The following is a 21419-nucleotide window of genomic DNA, read 5'->3' as shown; positions in this document are numbered from 1 at the left end:
CAAATTTGTTTGACCAGTTCATCCATATCGCATTGCCTTTGGACAATGGGTGTGGATATCTGGCGGCGAAGCTTGGGCATTTTTTGTTTTCGTGGGGGGCGAATAGGTCTATGTGTGGATGCCCCCACTTCTGAAAGAATGGATGAAGAACCTGTGGGTGAAGTTCCCATTCGTGAATCTGTTGCGTTTGTCTGCTGAGCAGATCTGCCACGGTGTTTTGGACTCCTGGGACATGTTGGGCCAGGAGAAAGATTTTCTGTGGAATTGCCCATCTCCATATGCTCTGTGCTAATTGAGAGAGCTGTGGAGAGTGTGTGCCCCCCTGTTTTTGAATGTAGTACATTTGAATGAGGACTGCCTTGCCTGAAATCTGCGTCTGGAAGGATTTTAGGGCTAGGAAGATTGCCAGTAACTCCAAATGGTTGATGTGGAGTAACTTCTGTTGCGGCGTCCATGTGCCCTGTACTGTGAGATGTAACAGATGAGCTCCCCAGCCGGAGAGCGGTGCGTCTGTTGTTAGGATTATTTGTGGAACCGGGTCCAGGAACAGTCGACCTCTGGAAAGGTTTGTGGTGTTCCACCACTGCAGAGAGCGATGGGTGCGACCGTCTACCAACACCAGATCTATCAGTTGCCCCGGGGCCTGGTTCCACTGGCGTGCTAAACACTCTTGGAGTGGACACATCTGGAGTTTTGCATGGGGCACTATGAGAATGCAAGAGGCCATCATCCCTATCAGTTGCATAAACACTCTTGCTGGGAGAGAGTGTTGAAAAATGAATTTCTGATGCAGAGCCTGTATGTTTGCAATCCTGGCAGGATTGGGATAGGCTATGGCTTTTGAGGTGTCTATGGTAGCACCGAGGTATTGTTTTGTGTGGGATGGTACCAGGTGGGACTTTTGGTGGTTCACTGTGAAGCCTAGCTGGTGAAGTAGTTGGATTGTAGCGGCGGTGTGTTGCACACATTGTTCGTAGGACGTGGCTTTTATTAGCCAGTCGTCCAAATATGGGAAGACGTGAATGTGCTGTCTTCTGAGGTGTGCCGCCAATACTGCTAGGCACTTGGTGAATACCCTTGGTGCTGTTGTTACCCCGAACGGGAGCACCTTGAACTGGTAGTGTTGCCCGTCCACTACACATCTGAGGTACTTTCTGTGAGCATGGTGTACTGGGATGTGAAAGTACGCGTCTTTCAAGTCCAGAGTGGTGAGAAAGTCGTTCTGGGAGAGGAGTGGAAGAACCTGTTGAAGGGTTACCATGTGAAAATGGTCTGAATGTATGTATGTATTTAGAGGTCTGAGATCTAGAATAGGTCGTAGAGTTTCGTCTCTCTTTGGAATCAGAAAGTACAGGGAGTTGACCCCTACATTTTGTTGATTGATGGGGACCTGCTCTATGGCTTGTTTTTGCAGGAGGGAGATTACCTCCTGTTTTAATAACGTAACATGTTCTTGAGACATAGGGCGTTGCCTGGGTGGAATGTTTGGGGGGGTAGATGTTAATTCTAGGCAATACCCTGAATGAATAATTTGGGTCACCCATCTGTCTGAGGTGATTGTCTCCCAGACGTGAAGGAAATGTTGTATTCTGCCCCCGACCGGAGTGGAATGGTCTGGAGGGAGCGTGGGAAAGTCATTGGGTAGGCGGTGTGGCAGAGCGGGCGGTATTTGTCTTGCCTCTGCCCTTATTATTATTGCCTCTGTATCCGCCTCTTTGATAACCTTTTGTGAAGGTAGATTGAGGAGGGGATTTGTACGACGTGGATGCACTATCCGAGGAGTAGCCCCTGCCCGTGCCCCGAAAGGAAGAGCGGCGAAAAGAGCTCCTAGGAGTGTATGACTGTAGGGCTCCCATGGATTTCGCCGTGTCAGTATCTTTTTTCATCTTTTCGAGTTCTTCATCAACTTTTGGGCCAAATAGATGATGTTGGTCGAATGGGGGGTTCAATATAGAGGCTTGTACCTCAGGTTTAAAACCTAAAACTCTGAGCCAGGCATGGCGACGGAGAAGGACATTGGTGTTTATGGCCCTGGAGGCTGTATCTGCTGCATCTAGGGCACAGCGTATAGAGGTATTAGTTATTGTTTTTCCCTCTTGGATCAATTCATTAGCCCTATTCCTGTATTTTTCAGGGAGATGGTGCATGATGGTCTCTAACTCATCATAATGCGCCCTGTCGTATCTGGCCAATAGCGCTTGCGTGTTGGCGATACGCCATATATTGGCGGCTTGTGACGCAGTGCGCTTCCCTGACGCGTCTAGGAGCTTGGACTCTTTGTCAGGTGGTGGTGCTTCGCCTGACGCCTGAGAATTTGAGCGCTTCCTAGCTGTAGATACCACTAGGGAATCCAATGGTGCAGGGCCTTTGATGTATGAAGGGTCTGTGGAGGCGGCTTTGTATTTTTTCTCTATACGGGGGTTTAGGACCCTGGCCCTGACTGGGTCTTTAAAAACCTCTGGTGCATGTTTGATTACTCCCTTTAACATAGGTAGAATGGCAGTAGACCTATGTGCATTATCGAAGGTGTCTAGGAGAAAATCTTCCTCCACTGGGTCAGTATGTAACTCCACCCCGTGGTAGTGTGCCACCCTTTGTAGTAGGTGGTGAAAGCCTAACGAATCTTCAGGTGGGGATGGCCTAGATGGGTAAAGGTCATCCTGTGGGACATCTGGGATGTCCGGATTGTTATAGTCGTCCCATGGGTCTGGAGATCCAGTAAGGGTGGGGTCTTGTGGCACATCTGCTGGATCATAATAAGGGTCTCCTAAATCATCTGGGACAGGAGACAAGGTTGGGGAACGATGAGGCATGGGTGGAGAGGGTGGAGGTGGGGAGGGTGGAGGAGGTGGAGGAGGTGGGGAAGGCACTCTGAAAGAGGAGGTAGCAGTGTCTTTCCTCTTTGGAGGTGGAGGTGGAGCTGGTTTGTCCAAGTGTCTCTTTTTTGTCCAGTTTTTGGATCCTTGGTGAGTGTCTTTTGCAGAGAGTCCAGTGTAAAAAGTTCTTGCGACACTGGTTGTTCGGTCGGCGCCGAAGTTTTCGGGGCCGACGGCTTTTTAGGTTTGTCTAAGCCGTGCTTCTTTGGGACCTCCGATTTTTTGGTCGGTGCCGAAGAGGGCTTCGGCACGGGAGTGTCGGTGCTGAGGGCCTTGTGATGTTTGGTCGGCACCGGAAGGGCAGGTTTCGACACCGAAGGCTTTGGTGCTGGGTTCGGTGTGGAGGTGGAGGCCGATCTTTTCTTTGGTGCCGAAGGGTGTTTTCGGTACCGCTGGTCGGCTGGCTCGAGCCCGAGCTGCCGGAAGGCTTAATAGGCTTCTTTACCGGGCCCGAAGGTGGGGTGTGAGAAGCAGTATCCTTGGTCTTGCCTAGGCATTAAGGCGAAGGTGTGACCGAAGCCTTTTTGGGTATCGGTGTGGGTGTGGGAGGGGGTATTGTACTCACGACCCTCTGCGCCGTGGTGATGTCCTCCACATCTGAGTCGTCGGCCTCGGAAGCACTGACGAGGTAGTCATCCTCTTCTCCGATGTTCTGCTGTCCCGGAGCTTCGACGTCGTCCCCGAAGATGTCGACTGGAGCGGAGGTCGAGGGGTGCGCCATGTTGCGTCTAGCCCGTCGATCTCGAATAGTCGTTTTAGAGCGAAAAGACTTGTAGGCGGGACAGTCTCGGGCCTCGTGTTCAGGGGAGAGGCAGAGGTTGCACACCTCATGAAGATCGGTGTGGGGAAACTTGGACCCACATCGAGGGCACTTCTTGAAGGGAGTTCTTTCCATCAGCCGAGACCGGAGCCGGAATAGGCCCGAAGGCCGCCGTCGACGACCGGAATCGAAGAAGTGCCGAAGAGAAGGTGATTAAGAGGATTTATTATCTGAAGAATCTCGATGAGCGAGGATTTTTGCGTCGATCGTTGAACTGGAAAAGTTCGGAACCGGAGCGCGAAGTATTACATCCGAGCCCGATGGCGGAAAAAAACAATCTGAGGATGGAGCCGAAGCCCATGCGCAATACGAACCAAAGGAGGAGTCACCAACCTCATGACTTCCAAAGGCTTTCCAAGAGGAAAAACAAACTGCAAACATCCGGGCCCAACACCAGATGGCGATCTATGCACAGTGTATAATCTGCAGCTCATATGCCTCGAACAGTATGTTGTGGGGAGTGTGGTGGAGAAATTAAGAGATTTGGATCAGCTGGAGAAGTGTTAGTACTGATCTCCTTTCGTTTTAAGGGTATTTCAGGTTCTTCTGAAGTGTTCAGTTGCCTCTTTTTTGGAGGCTTGGCAACTACTTTGCCAGTCTGTGGATCAATAAAAAGAGTTTTTGTTTTGGATCTGAAAACTCTGGGTAAAATGTATTTTTTCGGTGCTGAAGAGTTTGGGTCTGAATGTTCTTTGGACCGAGTGTCTGAGGTCTTCTGTGGGGCTTGGACTCCTTATGTTTTGTTATAGGAGTTTGTGGCTCCGAGAGTTTTCAGTGCCGACAACTTTTTTGGGTCCGAAGTTGTTTTCGGCTCCGAAGATTTTTTTTTTTCAGTTCAGACTGTTTGTCCTTGGTCTGTTTCGATGCCGAGGACTTCGGCATCGAGGCTGTCTTCGGTGCCGACGAAGACGGGCGTGGCACATCTTTGGTCTTGTGCTTCGGTGCCGAAGGTGACTTTTCGGCACTGGAAGGGGGCTGGCTCGAGCCCGAGCCAGAAGGCTTATCTTTAGGTTTCATAGCCGGGCCCGAGGGCGGGACTTCTGAGCCATGTTGCCGGTGTCTACCAGAGGGCGAGGGTGTTACTGGAGCCTTAGGTTTGGGTTTTGGGAGAGGGGTTTCGGTACTTATGGACCGCTAAGCCGGGGTGATGGTCTCCTCTTCGACGTCGGCCTTGGAGACGTCTTTTTCATTACCTTGTTGCTCCAGCTGGACATTGGGATCTGCTCCGAAGATGTCTGGAATCGAGCTTCTTCCACAAGACATTTCGTGACATCGAGCCCGACGATCACGGATGGTTTTCTTCGACCTGAACGAAGCACAGGCCTCGCAGTTTCTGTCTTCGTGCTCCTGGGAGAGGCAGAGATTACAAACCTCATGCAAGTCCGTGTGTGGAAACTTAGCACCACACCCGGGGCATTTTTTTAAAGGAGTCCTTTCCATTGACAGCAGGCGTGGTTGGCGCGGATAGGCCCAACGGCCCATGTTCAAGATCGAGGTGTTTGTATTTAAAGATGCGCGTCGAAAGGGAAACGTGATCGAGACAATACTGTCGAGTGGAGAGGGATTGCGCGTCAAATGGGGGTTCGAAACCGACCCGGAGCGCAGCAAGTTACATCCCAATCCTTTGGCAGAAAAAAACAATCTGGAGATGGAGTCGATGCCCATGCGCACTATTGTCCTAAGGAGGAGTCACGTACCTCGTGACTACAAAGACTTCTTCCAAGACAAACACAAACTGCAAACATCCGAGCCCAACACCAGATGGCGATCTATGAGAAAGTATACTATCTACAGCTCATATGCCTCGAACACCATGATAAACCGCCTAAAAGAGGTGGTTTACCATCCAAGGGTGCTGACTTTGGAGCAGGAGAACAGGGTTCGAGCCTTGATGTAGGCAGTAATTATCTCCTGCTCAGTTCTCTTTATTAAAAATAAATAAACAGCATCTCGGAGAAATGCAAGCAGCCATCAGTAGCGCTGAAGTTCCTTCTCGGAGAAATACGAGTGCAAAGTGTCTTACGAAGCAGCAGCCATTGCTGTCCTGTAAGTGCTGTGTACAATAATAAAGTAAGTAGTTCTCTGGATTGCTAATGAAAGCTCCAGAGTTAGGGCACTAGTAAAAGAGCCAGTCCTCATGGGAGGTAACAACAGGAGACAGGGTGGTACTCGGGAGGGACTAACAAGCATAATAACAAAAGGGAAGCCAGCGTTTGCCAAAGACAATGCCACCAGCAAATGAAAAATATGGGCGGGGCTTCCACTCCACTTCTAAAACATACCCTACTACAGCATGCCTCGCAGAGCTTGCAGCGCATGCGCTGCAACGCTAGGCTCGACCGAAAAAGGGTACAAGGCACACCAGAATGCTACGAGTAACATCCACTCCAGGGATGAAGCAGAAAAAAGGCAGCAAGGTCGATGGCACAGGACCAAGGTAACCCTGGGGGCAGTGGCGGAATATGAACCAATGCAATAGAGTTATAGCCTAACACAGAACTTGAAAGAACATTGGCAGAAAACCTTGCCAATGCCTAGTAAACACAGAACAAGAAGTGCCAATGCACTAATAAAGGTCTTAGGCCAGAACTAAAAATCTATCCAGGCCAAGGATCTTGTCACTCGTTCCATTACCTCTTATATGGGAAGAAGGATGCCACTAAATGGAAGAAATGCCCCATGGATATAGGAGATACCCCTAGTGTATACTGGAACTCACATGCACTTCTTGTTCAGAGACAGATAAACTGAAGTCCCTATTAGGGATACTAAGCATCAGAAGTAGATCCCAAAATGCCTATAAAGCATACCGAGGATGGCCCCCGTAGAACAGGGAACGAGCGCATCTGCACAACGCAAGCAAAATACCCTCTGTAGAACAAGTACTCAGGTAGAAAAACTACCTTCAGAAAGAACCTTTAAGAACAGGCGCACAGAAGGTCATACAATAACATCCACCTGAGATAACTGGACACTTCAACTGTCACCGACAGTATAAGAAGAATAAAAGTGCCTGCAGCAAGGAGGAACACCTCACCGGGTGTCACCCTGGAAAAGGAGGGCGGAGAGGTTTGAAAAGCAAAGTCAATGAGCTCCGTCCTGTGATTGGCTCATATGTGAAAGAAAAAGGGATCTTTCCCCAAACAAACGCACCACAAGAGTACTAGGATAACAGACAGCAGAGTTAAGAATCTGCTCCATCCGGACTATCTCAAAATAACTGCATAGCAGAGTCGGCATGTGCACCAAATACACATGCACATCAACAGGTAAATAAATTAAGGTGGCTTGAACCGCCTCCGAAAACCCAGGTGTGTGCAACAAGGTATTCCGACGTAGATCTCCTGAAGAGGTCATAGCTCAACCTCCAGAATCAGTGGTATCCATACCACAGCAAATGATCAGTTTAGCTGCTTGTTACCCATCCCGTACTAACTGAAGAAGATTGTTCTGGGTCTCTTCTAGAAGGAAGGGCAGCAGGCGTTCCAATGAGTCCCACAATATATGGGAGAAGAGTCCGTGGACACAAGTAGTATTGAGGGACCGCAGTGCAGAACTGGTGAAGGAGAAAATATGCCTGCCACAAGTGTCTAGACTTCTGGCCACTTTCTAGCGGGACAGCAGGGGGTAAACAAATATCAACATTTTGGGCAGCCAAAGCAGGCTGTACCCCAAAACTATGAGGAGTTGGATGTCCGAGGAGACATGTCGGGTCACCAGGGGCCGGACAGTGTCTGTGGGAAATAAAGCGATCCACAAGGGTCCCTGTTTCAGCCCAAGCCCTCAACAGAATATCAAAAAGAGCCTCACTATGAGGAAGCATCAGCTCTACTCCTGATTGGCCTTGATGCAGGACGCCAAGTAATGGATCTGTCGTCAATTCCACAGAAGGAAGCGCCAAATCCAAAATGACAGAACTCATCTGAGCATATCCCCCAGAGAGGAGAAGACTCCAAGCCGTTAGCTTCACCCAACCCAACCCAAACCACCAGCTAGACTCCATAAGAGGTTGAACCGTGTCAGAGATGGGATGGTGAAACTCTAAACCCTCTCCATAACTGTGTTCCTCAGAAGGAAAAACAGGAGGGAGGACTACAGAGAGCCGAGGAAAAGAGTGACACAGGTGGCTCCACCGGCGCCGCATCAGACACAGTCTGGCGCCGAAGAGCAAATGCGTCTGAGTCGGAGAGGGGTAGTGGTGGAGCAGTAAGGGCGCTGTCATCAGTAGATCAGAACCTGACACCGTAGTCTGAGCCAGGCCCCGAAGGTGGTAACCCCGAAGGGTTGTGCACAGGCGTCTAAGCCGATTTGGAATCTGAACTGAAGCAGACGACGAACGCGCCGGTGTGTACAAAGGCACAGCCTTGTGCATCACCTTAGGGTCCAAGGACGCTCCAAGGGAAGGTGAAGACCCAAAAGGCTTTATGTGGCGAAGTCAGGAACCTCTGCAACTTCAAACGCCTGCGTCGAGATTTACCTTGGGACGCCGATGGATAAGGATGCCCACAGGAACGGCCTCTGGATCGGACCCGCAGGCGGTTTGTGGAGCGCGAGGGGGACAGAGGTCGAGAGGAAATCTTGGAAGACTGACATTCACACCGCTAGGAGCTTCCCTCGATGTTCCCTTAGTGCCTTTGGTTGACGTTGACGACAAGAGTCGCACTCCTCTGAGTCAGAGTACTCCCCCAGGAACCATATACAAAGTGAGGATCCGTGGCAGATATCTGTGCTACAAGGCCTGAACCCCGAGGACATGAAAAGTTGTTTAAAGGCACACTGTTTAGTTTGAAGAAACAGTCTAGGTAGGCCAAAAAAAGACCTGAGGAACCACTGATCGGATCCACGTTTTAAGCGCGGAAAAGAAAAAACTGACGTCAGGGAAGGGCTTATATCGAGTCCGTCGACGTCACATCCAGGGAACGGAGTCGCTAGACACCCGCTACTGACGCACAGTGGTACTACTGCAAAAATTACCAGAACCAGTCTGGCGCCTGGGGAGAATTAGAAGATAAGGAATCTGCGGCTAGATGTCTTGATCAGATATGAGATCCGCAAACCATTTAGCTTGAGTTAGAAGGTTTGACAATTTTACCTTAAGCACCCTTTTGTAGGAAGCTGGCTCTCTATATACTAAACCAAAGTTAGGTATAGTGTGCACAGCGTCCAGTGGAACCCAAAAGGTAGGCAGAAGTAGATAGCACCTCACTCTATTTGTGGTAGTGTGGTCGAGCAGTAAGGCTTTATCAGAGGCATATTCTTACACAGTGTAGTATACCTGGATACTACACTGGGACATTTCCTGTAAACAGGTAAGTAAAATCCTTTTGGTTAGTTAGTACAATTTAAAGAGTTTCTTTAGGTTTTCCAACTCCACACTTAGAAACTTTCATAGAAAAACAGTCAATGTTATCCTATGGAGTAAAATAGTATTATCGGTTTAAAGGTCAGTACTTTGTTGTGGTGGTTGGTGCTCTGGGTTTAACCTCAGGGATCCCCCAGGGTCAAGGATGCACTCTTGTTACACCCTCAGCGGCACTAGAGTAGCCGGGTGCAGACTGCTGAGGCCCACTGTTATCCAATGGGGGATAGAGGGCCTCCGATTGGTGGCTGCTGACGAGCAGGCCACTAGGTTGTGGAAGTAAAGCTCCTTGACTTAAGCTCAGGGTAAATGGGGGTTTAGGCCAGCACAAAAGATGCACCCTCAGGGGCACAGGGGCAGCCGGGTGCAGAGTGCTGTTTTGGCGTCGGGTGCCCTCTAGCTTTCAATGGAGGGTCTCCAGTTTGCAAAAGCACTGCAGGCTCGGGGACGAGTTCTTCTGGGTGGGACCACCACTTGGAGAGGTAAGTTGGGATCTTGGGGGTTGGTTAGGTACCGTCGGTTGGGCCACCCAAGGCCGTGGGGCATCGGGTGCAGGGGTGCCTTTTAGGGTCGGATCTTCTTATCAGCTGCTGTTCGCGGTTGGGGGGACCTTCCGGTTTGAGGCTGCAGGCGTCAGGATCGCCAGGGAGACCTCCTCTTGGTGTTGGGCCACTCTAACTCGGGCTGTGGGCGTAGGGTGCAGAGTGGTGCACACTCGCGGATGCTTGCGGAGCTGGAGACTGGTGTTTGAACAAATCCGGTGTTCACGGGAGACAGAATCTTTGGAATTGTAGGCAATCAGGTCCTCCGGGTTTCTAGAGATTGCTGGCTGCAGGACACACCGGTATTTCGCTGGAGCAGGTTCGAGGTGTGGACAGGCCGGTAGGGCTGGGGCCAAGTCAGTGGGCGGCCTCCTCTGGTTAGCTTCGCAACGGCTGTTCGGTCCTGCTCTTTTTCTTTTTGCAGGTTCTTGTCTGAGGAAGCAAGTTTCAAGGGTGCCCCTAAACACTAGATTTAGGGGCGTTACAGGTAGGTAAAGGGCAGGGACCAATGGGTCCCTTCCCTGGGGTGGGTACACCCCCAATTGTGCCACCCTCCAGTGGGAGGGGGGCATAAGCATTTCCCTCGTTGGCTGGGTCCCCCCATCTGCAAGATGGCGGGGACTGAGAGTTGTGCTTCACCTCGCCTCCCCCACCTGTTGGGTGGAGTTGGCAGAGGTGGGCACCCCTTCTGGGCTGGCTAGTTTTTACCACCTGTCTTCCTGCCGAAAAGGAGGGGAGACAGGACGGGGGCCTGCTCCTGCTAGCAGGAGAGGCTGGGGGTCGCATTACAAAGGCTGCCAGGCCTTTGAAGCTCCCCTGCCACAGATGGCTCTTCCTGGACTGGGGAAGGTGTGAACACCTCCGTCCAGGACAGGCTTTGTTTCTGGACTCAGGGAGCGAAGGCTCCCACCCTAGGGGTCAAGAAACATGTCTCGTGGTGGCAGGCTGGTGTGTACTAGTCAGGGAACCCACCAGAGACAGGTTGTTTTTCAGGGGGCATCTCTAAGATGTCCTCTGTGTGCATTTTTCATTAAATCCCACACTGGCATCAGTGTGGGTTTAATGTGCTGAGAAGTTTGATACCAAACTTCTCAGTTTTCAGTGTAGCCATTGTGGTGCTGCGGAGTTCGTAATGACAAGCTTCCAGCACCAGATACTCTTAATGGCAGCACTGCACTTACAATGTCTAAGAATGGACCTAGACACTGTAGGGGTACAGTGCTCATGCACCTGTACCCTCACCACTGGTACAGGGCACCAAGCTAGAGGGGGGACTTATCTATGTCAGGGCAGTGGGTTGTAGGCATGGCACACATGGCTGTGTGCCATGTCGACTCTGCGCTTTGTTCTGCACTAAAACACGCAGCCTGCAAAAGCAGTGTGTATGTGGAAAGGTAGCGGGCCTCTAAGGGTGGCACATAAAGTGCTGCATCCCTTAGAGGCCTTCCCTGGTCACAGTGCTCTGGGTACCTGTGCTACCATTTACCAGGGGCTGACCTGTGGCCAGAGATGCCAGTTGGGTTAGGTTTGGGGAAAGAACACAGGCCCTGGGAACCTGATTGGCAGGGACCCAGTGCATATCAAGTCAAAGTGCAACAGTAGTTGTGAGAAAGTGCCATCTTTCTTGCATGGTATGCCCCCGCTTTTTGCTGAATTGCTGTATGTACTTTGACTGAGTGTGCCCTAGGCTCCTGCCAATCAGGTGCCCAGGGCCTATGTTCCTTCCCTAAAAACTATGCTGAAACCTAAAACCCAATTTGGCAAACCCTGGCCACTTATCACACCCTGGTAAATGGTGCCCTAGGTACCCAGGGCCTTGTGACCAGGGAAGGCCCCTAAGGGCTGCAGCACTTATTGTGCCACCCTTAGAGGCCCTGTACCCTAACACAACCACACTGCCCTCGCAGGCTGAGTGTCTGGGTACAAGGCAAAACAAAGAGTCGTCATGGCACACATCCCTGTGTGTGCCATGCCCACAACCTACACTGCCCTGGCATACATCAGCCACCACTCTAGCTGGGTGCCCTATGCCAGTGGTGTGGGCACAGGAGCATGAGTCCTGTGCCCCTCCAGTACCCAGGTCCATTCCTGGGCACTGTAAGTGCAGTGCTGCCATTTAAGAGTATATGGTGCTGAGAGCTCCACAGCACCATAATGGTAACACTGAAGACTGAGAAGTTTGGTATCAAACTTCTCAGCACATTAAACCTGCACTGATGCCAGTGTGGGATTTAATGTACAAAGCACTACATAGAGATGCCCTCTAAGACCTAACCTACAATCCGGTCTGGGAGGCTGCCTAGGCTGCCACACAGCAGACATGTCGCTGGACCCCTTGGTGGAGAGCCCCCCGCTCTCCTGGGCCAGCAACAATGCACATCCTGGGCAACGTGCTAGGTCTCCTCCCCCAGGACGGGCAGGGGGAAGCTTCAAAGGCATGCTGCCTCTGTGAGCTTCTCCAGGCCACTTGCTGTACCCAGCAAACTGGCCCCCATCGGTTCTGACCCCCACTCTGGCGGGAAGACTGGCCGGAAACCCCAAGTAAGGACAGGGGATGTGCCAACCTGCCAACCCCACCCTTCAGGTGGGGGAGGCGAGGTGAAGCAGATCTCCGGACGCTCGCCATCTTGAAGATTGGAGGCCCTGCCCAATCAGGACTAGGCTACTGCCCCCCTCCCAAAGGAGAGTGGCAGGATAGGGGGTGTACCCACCCCAGGGCAGGGACCCACTAGTCCCTGACCTTTACCTACCTGTAATGCCCCTAAATCTAGTATTTAGAGGCAACCTGAACCTTCCTTCTCCAGATTCCAGATTCCGAAAAAGCAAAGAAGAGCAAGAAGAAAGAAGACCTGCCGTGCAGCTGCTAAGAAGAGGAAGACACCAATTGCTTTGGCCCCAGCCCTACCGGCCTGTCGACCCTCGAACCTGCTAAATCCCGGCACCTCTTGTGGCCAGCAACCTCACAAACCCCAGAGGACCTGGCTAACTTGTAACTGTGAGCAACTGGGACTCCCATGAGCAGTGGCTCTGCTCATAGCAAGTTTCTAACCCCTGGCATCAGCTCGGAACCGCGTCCCCCCAGCGACTGTGACCCTGAATCTGGCACCCAAGCACTCACCTCGATGCTCCTGACGACGACTGCAGTCTCAGAACCAGGGACCCCCCCAACCGCGATCAACAGAGGGTAAGATTTCCCGACACCAAAAGGCACCCCTGCACCCTGCGGCCCCTTGTGCCCGACTCCTGGGTACTTACCTATCCTCCAACTACTCAACTTACCTCTCGAAGTGGTGGTGGCACCTGAAGAATCTTCGTCCCCGAGCTTGCAGCCTTTGTTCGTCCTGGAGCTTTCCCATTGAAATCCATTGAGCGCCCGAAGGCTCAAAAGCACCCTGCACCCAGCCGCCCGAGTGGCCCTGGCCGTGTAACTTCTACACCTACCTACTTCCCCATTTGCCCTGAGCAATTGACCAGGAGCCCAGCTCCCACAGCCACCAACCAAGGGTCCCCTGCCTCCAATAGGATAACATTGGGCCTATCTCACTCTGCAACCGGCCACCCCAGTGCCGCTGAGGGTGTAACAATTGTACCAACCTGACCCTGGGAGACCCCTGAGTCTGTGCCCAGAACCTTAACTCTGCCAGTCAAGTACTTACCCAAAAGCCGATAACCCAAATTTCTTCCATAGGGTAACATTGACTGGTTTCTTCTGAAATGTCTTCTGTGTGGAGTTTCTAAAACTTAAAATATTCCCCTAAAATCACCCGAGTAACGAAAACAGAAATACTCACCTGCTATTAGGAGAGATCCCAGTGCTGGATCTTGGTGTCGAGCACTGACCCTGAAAAGTACTCACAACCGTACTTACCACTAACCCAATTTTCTTCCATAGGAAATCACTGACTGTTTTTCTGTGAAATTTCTTCTAAGTGTCGATTTTTGCAAACTACAAATGCTCTTTAAAAATCGTACCCACTGTCAAAACGTAATTACTTACCTGTTTTAGATAGAGGTCCCAGTACTGAGCCTAGGAGCCCAGCCCTGGATTACAAAAGTAGCAAGAACATACTTTACCTGTAACTTGAATTTTCTCCCATAGGGAATCATTGACTGTTTTTCTATGAAATTTCTTCTAAGTTTCAACTTTCAAAATAGCAAAATATTGCCTAAAAATCACAACAGTAACTAAAACGAATTTACTCACTTGTTTCCAAGACCTGTCCCAGGACTGAATCTAGGATCCAGTCCTGGAGTTAGAAAAGTAATCCTGAAATTAATCTATTGCAAATAACTTAAAATTCACATTGAGCTCAATGTATTATTGTGTTTGAAATTGTGTTGCCTTTTGCAACAAACTAACTATTGCATTCAAAATTCAATTGCCTCTTGCAAAGTATTTAACTAAAGCATCTCATTCTGAGAAAGTATATTTTGATACCTATTGTTGGTTCTAAAATAAAACCGTATATTTTTATATACAAACCATTGGCCTAGAGTTCAGTTCTTGAGTGTGTGAGACCATTTACTGACTGAGTGTGTACAACAAATGCTTTACACTGTCCTCTGATACTGCCTTACTGCTCGACCAAGCTACCACTTTAGAGAGTAAGGTTATATCGAACTTTAGCCTCTGCCAAACCTCTGGGGGCTGTGGACTCTGTACACACTGTACCTATTTGGGAACAGTATATACAGAGCCACTTTCCTACAGTTATACATTAAGAATGTTCCATACATGTATACATTAAGAATGTTTAATCAATTATTTGTGAATTTAATGTATTTATTGATTTGACAATGTAGTTCTATCTTCCATTTTCTTCCTTTTGGGTCATATGCATGTTTTCCATTTATTTACATTAATTCTGTCAATGGTTTCCCTAAGGAAAGGGGATATGTTGTGAGTTAACGATTGCATTCCTTTTCCTTAGCTACACCTTCCCTACTGCTCAGCCAGGATGAGTGCTGAATGCTTGGTGAGGTCATAAAATGCATGGGTGCCTGGTGATGTGCTGAGTGCCAGTTGGAGTGTGCAGGCTGAGCAGCAAGGAGGCTGCTCCTGGTGGGGCTGTTATCGACTTAACAGGAACATACCTTGTAACTAAGCTTAAATAAACCATCTATAGAATATACACCTCAGCTAACGGACTTCTGATTATGATTACCACACACACCTTTTGGGACTCCCTGAACTCTGTGCACACTATACCTCCTACTGGTATAGTATATTGAGAGTCAGCTTCCTACAAGATGGAAGGCTGGTGCAGACCAGTCAGTCACACACTAGTGGTTTGGCAGTCTTTAAGAAAGCACCTCTGAGGTGCCCTCTGAGTGCATTTATCAATGAATCCAACACTGGCATCAGTGTGGGCTCATTAATCTGTAATGTTTGGTACCAAACATCTTGGAATTCGGTGAAGTCATCATGGAGCTGTGGCATTCGTAGTGACAAGCTCCTAGCCCATGTACTCAGGATGGCTTCACTGTGCAATTAGGTCTAAGAATGGACTTAAGACACTGCAGGGGGGAGTATCTGCTCATGCCGTTGCCCTCACATGAATTATAGTGCACCCTCCCTTAGGGCTGTAAGGCATGCTGTAGGGGTGACTTACGTATGCCTCTTGCAGTGAAGGTAGGCCTGGCACACAGATGTGTGCCGGGTCGACTCTTAACTTTATCTGCACCAAAACACGCAGGCTGCAGTGGCAGTATGCTTGTGTTTTGTGAGGGGTCTCTTAGGATGGCACAATACATGCTGCAGCCCTTAGAGACCCTCATTGGTCACAATGCCCTTGGTACCACAGGTACCTTTTACAAGGGACTTATGTGGGCCAGAGGTGCAACAATCATGGAAACAATGGTACAGTTTTGGGAAAGAACACAGCACTGGGAACCTGCTTAGCAGGAACCCAGTGCACATTCAGTCAAATATGCATCAGTCAGGGAAAAGCGGGGGGGTAACCGTGCCAAAAGGGCCACTTTCCTACACTGGCTCTTCACCATCTTTTTCAAACTTGCTTCAGGAGGTTTTTGAGGATGCCTCCTTTCTCCTCCCATTGTGTCCTATGATAGAGGGCGAGAATTGCAACTGAGTTGGCTACTAGCCAGTAGGGAGCCACTCCTACTGCCACCCGAAGCCGGAAAAACTACCCAACATCGAGTCAATGCTCATGTTACTCGAAGAGGAGGAGTCACACCACACCTTGTGACTTGAGAGAAAGTAACTTGCAAACGTACGAGCCACACAATAGATGGCAAAGGTACGGTAAGCATGTGCATCCACAGCGATACATGCAGGGAGTGTGTGTGTGTAAGTTTGTTTTCAGGTGTCCCCACACATAAGCAGGACTATTCTACTTTAATGTTTATCAGTGAGAATGAATCCTACAATGCCGATGTTTTAGTTAGAGAAACTTAGAGGTCATTTTGTCTCCAATTTAAAAGAAATTTCCTGGCTTTTGCAAAATTCCAATTACATCTTGAAACATAACAACATCTTTTCAGTGGTAAAGATGATCAAACTAGCTTATTGCAGCACAAACAGCGAGATATATGCCAGTCTCCTCCCTGCAGTTGCGCGTCCCAAGGATATCTGGGGCCCCTACAAGACTTATATCGCTAACCTCCCGTGCGCTTCCCCAACGCGTGCCAGCTCTGGAATAGTACCCACGGGAGTGGGGTAGCTATGGTGGTCCTCCCTGTGGGGATTGGGGGGAAGGAGTGCTCGCTGTGCGGGCTGCATTGGTGGAGCTGTGCCGAAAATGGGGGTGCCCACTGCAGATGGTTGGGGAGCCCTGACTGAGTCATTTCCCTTAGATGGGCACGGGCGGAGGAGACGGGTGGGCTCTGAATGGGGGGTCTTTCTATGGTCTGCTGCCATAATATCGAACTGCTGCTTGTATATGAGGGGGGAGTGTAATGATGTATCTCCGCATTTGTTCCTACTGATCTGCACAGCCGATATTCTTGCATTGTTCTGTTTTTCAAAACTCAATAAAAAAAGTTTAAAAAAAGTTTAAAAAAAAAAAAAAAAAAAAAAAAAAGATGATCAAACTACGCACATAACCAGCTCAAAACCAAGCCCCTACCACATGAACATGTTGTTCCAGTGTACAAAAAGAGGGTACAAACAGTTTTCTGTGGAGAGGTGCATTTAAGAAAACTTGCAGGGGCTAATGCAGATTAGAGGCCCAAACCCAGTGCTTAGGCTTATCAGAAATTCATTTTGAGCACGAGAGACCATGGCGATGCAGACAAGGTCAGCATATGGGGTGATACAATATTTCTCCCACCATTAGCACAGTCACATTCAACATTTGAGAGCATTGGGTACTATATATATTGACACTGACAGCAGTCAGAATTGTTTACCTGGCCTTGATGAGGCTTCGGGCCTTATCATCCCAGTGTTCAGATACTGTCAGCAGTTCTTGCAACCTCGCCATTGCTTTCTCCACTGTAACATGAGGAGCCAAACCAACTCCTAAGTCTATGAGTCGTCTCATATCATCCAAGGTCAGGGTGTTCGAATTGCTGCATGCCTGATTTACATTTTGTAACCATCGAACCTGCTCGAGCCTCTCGCGCAACTCCCCGATCTGCGGAAGTTCTATATCAAACTCAAAGCTGAAATCCAGTAGTTCTTGTAGCTCAGAGACATTGGGCTTCTCCTCAGAGAGGAGTCTTTGGCTCTGTTGTAGGAAATCTTCAACTCTGGTCAGATGTTCCTAAAATCAAGAAATGAATTTAGTAAGTGCAGATACGGTGTACATTCATAGGATCAAGAAAAAAAATACTACAAAGGAAATAATGGACTGATTATGAATCTTATATTTTTTTATCTTTTAAAACAAAAGGTTTCTTTTCTGCAAAAATTAAGTTTCAGTGTAGAAATTAATCAGTCAAAGGCTTTACAGTTTTCCTTGATACTAGGACCTTGAACAATTAACTTTTTTTGAGAACCCTGGGAGTCACCAGCACCACAAGGCCAATGGCACTGGATATCATACAAACTTGCATTATAGGAGATGTGATTACTTCAAGTCTATAAAATATAGACGATTTTCATACCCCAGGAGAATCACATTCAATCAACAAAAGAGTGATATGCTGCAGATCTGTAGGGTGCAGTAGATTATGTCTGCAGCAATGTTTATATGCAACAGCAAAATAAGCCATAGTATAAATGTCACTTGCAATTTTAAGTTTCAAAATAGAAAAATTTTATTGACCTGTGAATAGGCATGCCAGAGTGCGATCCTGGAACATAAACCAACATTTTGAAATAAAAAATGTTGAGCTCTGAACCTTGCTCCTGAAAGCAAAAGTGGAAAAACAAATCTGAAGTTGGCATTTATGCATTGGGGGAAATTTTGGGCTTACCTTCGACATGTTAGGGGGCTGGCTCTGCACACCACTGGTTGACACTCAAAAGAAAAGAAAATGAGAATAGCGAACAACTCCAAACACAGCCACTGGATGGTGGAATAATGGGCACCTGATGGACTGAAGACACCTGTAAGTAATGTTTGCTTTAACTAACGCTCGCGAGGCATGTCTGTTTGATTAGTGTGTCTGCAAGAATTTCCCTCTCCAGGCAAGTGATGTGCTGTATGCACAATATTTATGAGCTATGACGTCCATTTATGTAGAGCCATTCTGGACCTGCAGAAAAGGATCAATTGTGACTGATCATAGAGGACAGGTCTTCTTACCTTTCCTCTTGGAAGGTTGAGCCATACTTTCAGGGTCCAACACTTTTTTCACCCTGCTTTCGGCTCTGTGCTCTCTAGTCTTGACACACAATCTCAGTGATGTCCAGCACTGCTGCATCGGTTTTAAGTTCTACCTCAGCCCATGCTGAGGTTTCCAGGTCATTACCAAGCAGACATGCAGCTAGAAGCTTTGGAGAGACCACTACCTGTTTCGGGCCAGTAACCAGCCTCCAGTCTAATGTCACCATAGCCATGGCATGGTTAGCAATAACACTGTCAGCATTGGTGACTAGCTAAGTTTCCCATTCAGGTATTGCTCTGGGGAAAGCAGTATATCTCTCACCATAGTGACACTGGCACCTGTATCCCCCAGTGCTTCTATTCTATTCCCATTGATCCAAGGGCATTGCAAATCATTCTTTAAGTTGGGTGGCCATACAGCTAAAGTGTCACACTCAACTTCCCCCTCTGTGACTAGAACTGCTTCAGTGTGCAAACAGATTTGATCGAGGCACACTGCTGATCCCATCTGGAGAATGGCGACACCAGCAGTAGCTGTAGGTAGAGTAGGGGGTGTCTTGTTAGGACAAGTAGCATCTCCAGTTAAGTGTCCTAACTTCTTACAGTTGTTACACCAGGTCTTTAAGGGATCAAAGTTCTTTCCCCTGTACCTATTGTTGGACTTGGAAGAGATTTAGGTCCCACTCCCCTGTACAGATTTTTGGGGCCCTTTTGAAGACTCAGGATTTGTATCTGGGGGATTCTCACCACCTTTCCCCTGGGGAGGTTTTGTAACCCCTTTCTTTTGGTCACCCCCAGTGGCTGTTTTTGGCACCCTTGTCTTGACCTAGTGGTCTGCCTTCTTTCGCAATTCTTGGGGAGAAATTAGACCTAGGTCTACCAAAAGCTTATGTAACTTTTGCTTAGTACAATTACTTAAAATTTGTTCTTTCATAAACAAATTGTAAAGTCCATTGAAATCATGCACATTATGTCCAGTTAACTAACCTCCTAGTCTTTTAACTGAGTAGTCAACAAAGTCAATCCAGGATTGGTTTTGGGGTTTGTGGGTCCCTCTGAATCTAATTCTGTATTCCTCAGTTGTGAGTCCAAAGCCCTCAATCAGCGTTCTCTTCATAAGGTCATAAGACCCAGCAACTGCCCCTGTAAGGGTCAGGAGACTGTCACTGCTGTTACTAGAAAACAGTTCTCAAAGGAGTGCCCCCGCCCCCCCAGTGTGACTTCTTCACTTTTCTCATTTCACAGGTCCTCTCAAAAGCTGTGAACCATTTTGTGATATCATCACTCTCTTCATATTTAGGGACAATCTCTTTGGGGATTTTACGATGATAAGATTGCTCTTCATCCTTATTTAGTAAATTGCTGCCATCATTGATGGGAGCTAAGCCCATCTCGGCTCTCTCTTTCTCTAGAGCCAGGAGTCTGGTCTCCAGATCCACTCTTTTGGTCAACCTTGCTAAAAGGTTGTCCTCATTGAGGCTGTCCTCAAAGTCCTCAGCAGCACCTGATCCACCTCTGTGGGCTCTAGGTGCTGAGGGGTTTATTTTTGGAGTCAGGGCCACTGGGGCCCTTCTCTCCCTATGAACTGGGGGAGGTTGGTAGTTATCCTCATATCCTCCCTCTACTTCTTCATTGTGTGAGAAAGTGCCATCTTTCTTGCATGGTATGCCCCCACTGTTTGCTGAATTGCTAATGTACTTTGACTGAGTGTGCCCTGGGCTCCTGCTAATCAGGTACCCAGGGTCTGTGTTCCTTCCCTAAAACTGCATGAAGCCTAAACCCAATAGGGTCTCTGGCCACATGTCAGCCCCTGGTAAATGCTACCCAGGGCCTTGTGACCAGAGAAGGCCCCTAAGGGCTGCAGCACTTATTGTGCCACCCTTAGAGGCCCTGTACCCTGACACACACACACACACACACTGCCTTTGCAGGCTGAGTGTCTTGGTGCAGAACAAAACAGAGAGTCGACATCCCTGTGTGCCATGCTCACAACACACACTGCCCTGGCATACCTCAGTCACCCCTCTAGCTGGGTGCCCTATGCCAGTGGTGTGGGAACAGGTGCACACGTCCTGTACCCCTACAGTACCCAGGTCCATTCCTGGGCACTGTAAGTGCAGTGCAGCCATTTCAGAGTATATGGTGCTGGGAGGTCGTCAACACGAACTCCACAGCACCATGATTTCTATTTTATTTTTTAAACCGTTTTTATTGCAGAACAAAAAGATAAGCAGCTTACATACATAATGACCCCGCACCGCGAATGCCGGTACTTTTCCTTTCTTGGCCATGAGGCTTCCGTACACAGCTTGTGAGCCCACATCCCAGAGGCCGGGCAGCGATAACATGTAGGTCATTACACTTAACCATATTGCAACCTGTACATTTGTTTATATCATTATAGCATGTCTGCGTTCCGCTTTTGAGTTTTCTCCCCCCTTCCCTCCCACCCAGTCACTCCCTCCCCCCAGTCCCTAACCCCCTATCCCCCTCCCTCTCCACCCTCCAGTGCCCTCGCCAACGACTGGACCCGGCCTTAATATGTATTCTTGGGTACTTATCAGAAGTGAATGAATATCTACTGTGTATGTGTGGTTGGGACGTTCCGGGGATCAGCCTCAGTATCAGAGGGCTCCTCCTCCTCCTCGATCTCGCTGTTGCGCAGGGCCTGCACCAACATCTCCCACTCTGTGGCCGCCTCTAGTGCCCTATCATCTGGCCTACGACACTCCAGTTGGTATCTAAGTGTACTTTCACTCGCCGCCCATTTCCGTAGTTCATTAATCCACCTCCTATGTGCGGGGCTCCCCTTCGACTTCCAGAGCCTCGTCACTTCCCTCTTTGCCAAGAGGAGGCCCATATCTATAAATTTACTCGTGGTCTTGTTCTTGGGCGTGTGGGGAAACCAGTGCAGGACACAGACCGCCTTGTTATATTGTAATTCCCTGTCCGCTACCGCAGCCAGTGTCTCGCCCACTTCCCTCCAGTATTCGCGCAGGCGAGGGCAGTCCCATAGCATATGACCCAGCTCTGCTCCTATCGCGCCGCATCTAGGGCACGCCGCATCCTTCACACCGAAATATTTCC

General features: G+C 49.0%; 1 pseudogene across 1 annotated transcript in view; it reads right to left on the bottom strand.

Moving 5' to 3' along the window:
• LOC146866933 (lysine-specific demethylase 5B-like) overlaps positions 1-21419 on the bottom strand; it is a 623554-nt pseudogene that overhangs the window by 489256 nt on the left and 112879 nt on the right. Inside the window, exon 5 of the transcript XR_014966711.1 lies at positions 16969-17324. The product of XR_014966711.1 is annotated as a lysine-specific demethylase 5B-like (transcript). The remainder of the gene's footprint in view (positions 1-16968; positions 17325-21419) is intronic.

Source organism: Triturus cristatus, chromosome 1_2, assembly GCF_964204655.1.
Source record: "Triturus cristatus chromosome 1_2, aTriCri1.1, whole genome shotgun sequence".
NCBI lineage: Eukaryota > Metazoa > Chordata > Amphibia > Caudata > Salamandridae > Triturus > Triturus cristatus.
Note: the sequence above shows the minus strand (reverse complement) of the source record. Positions and strands in the feature narration are given on the sequence as shown.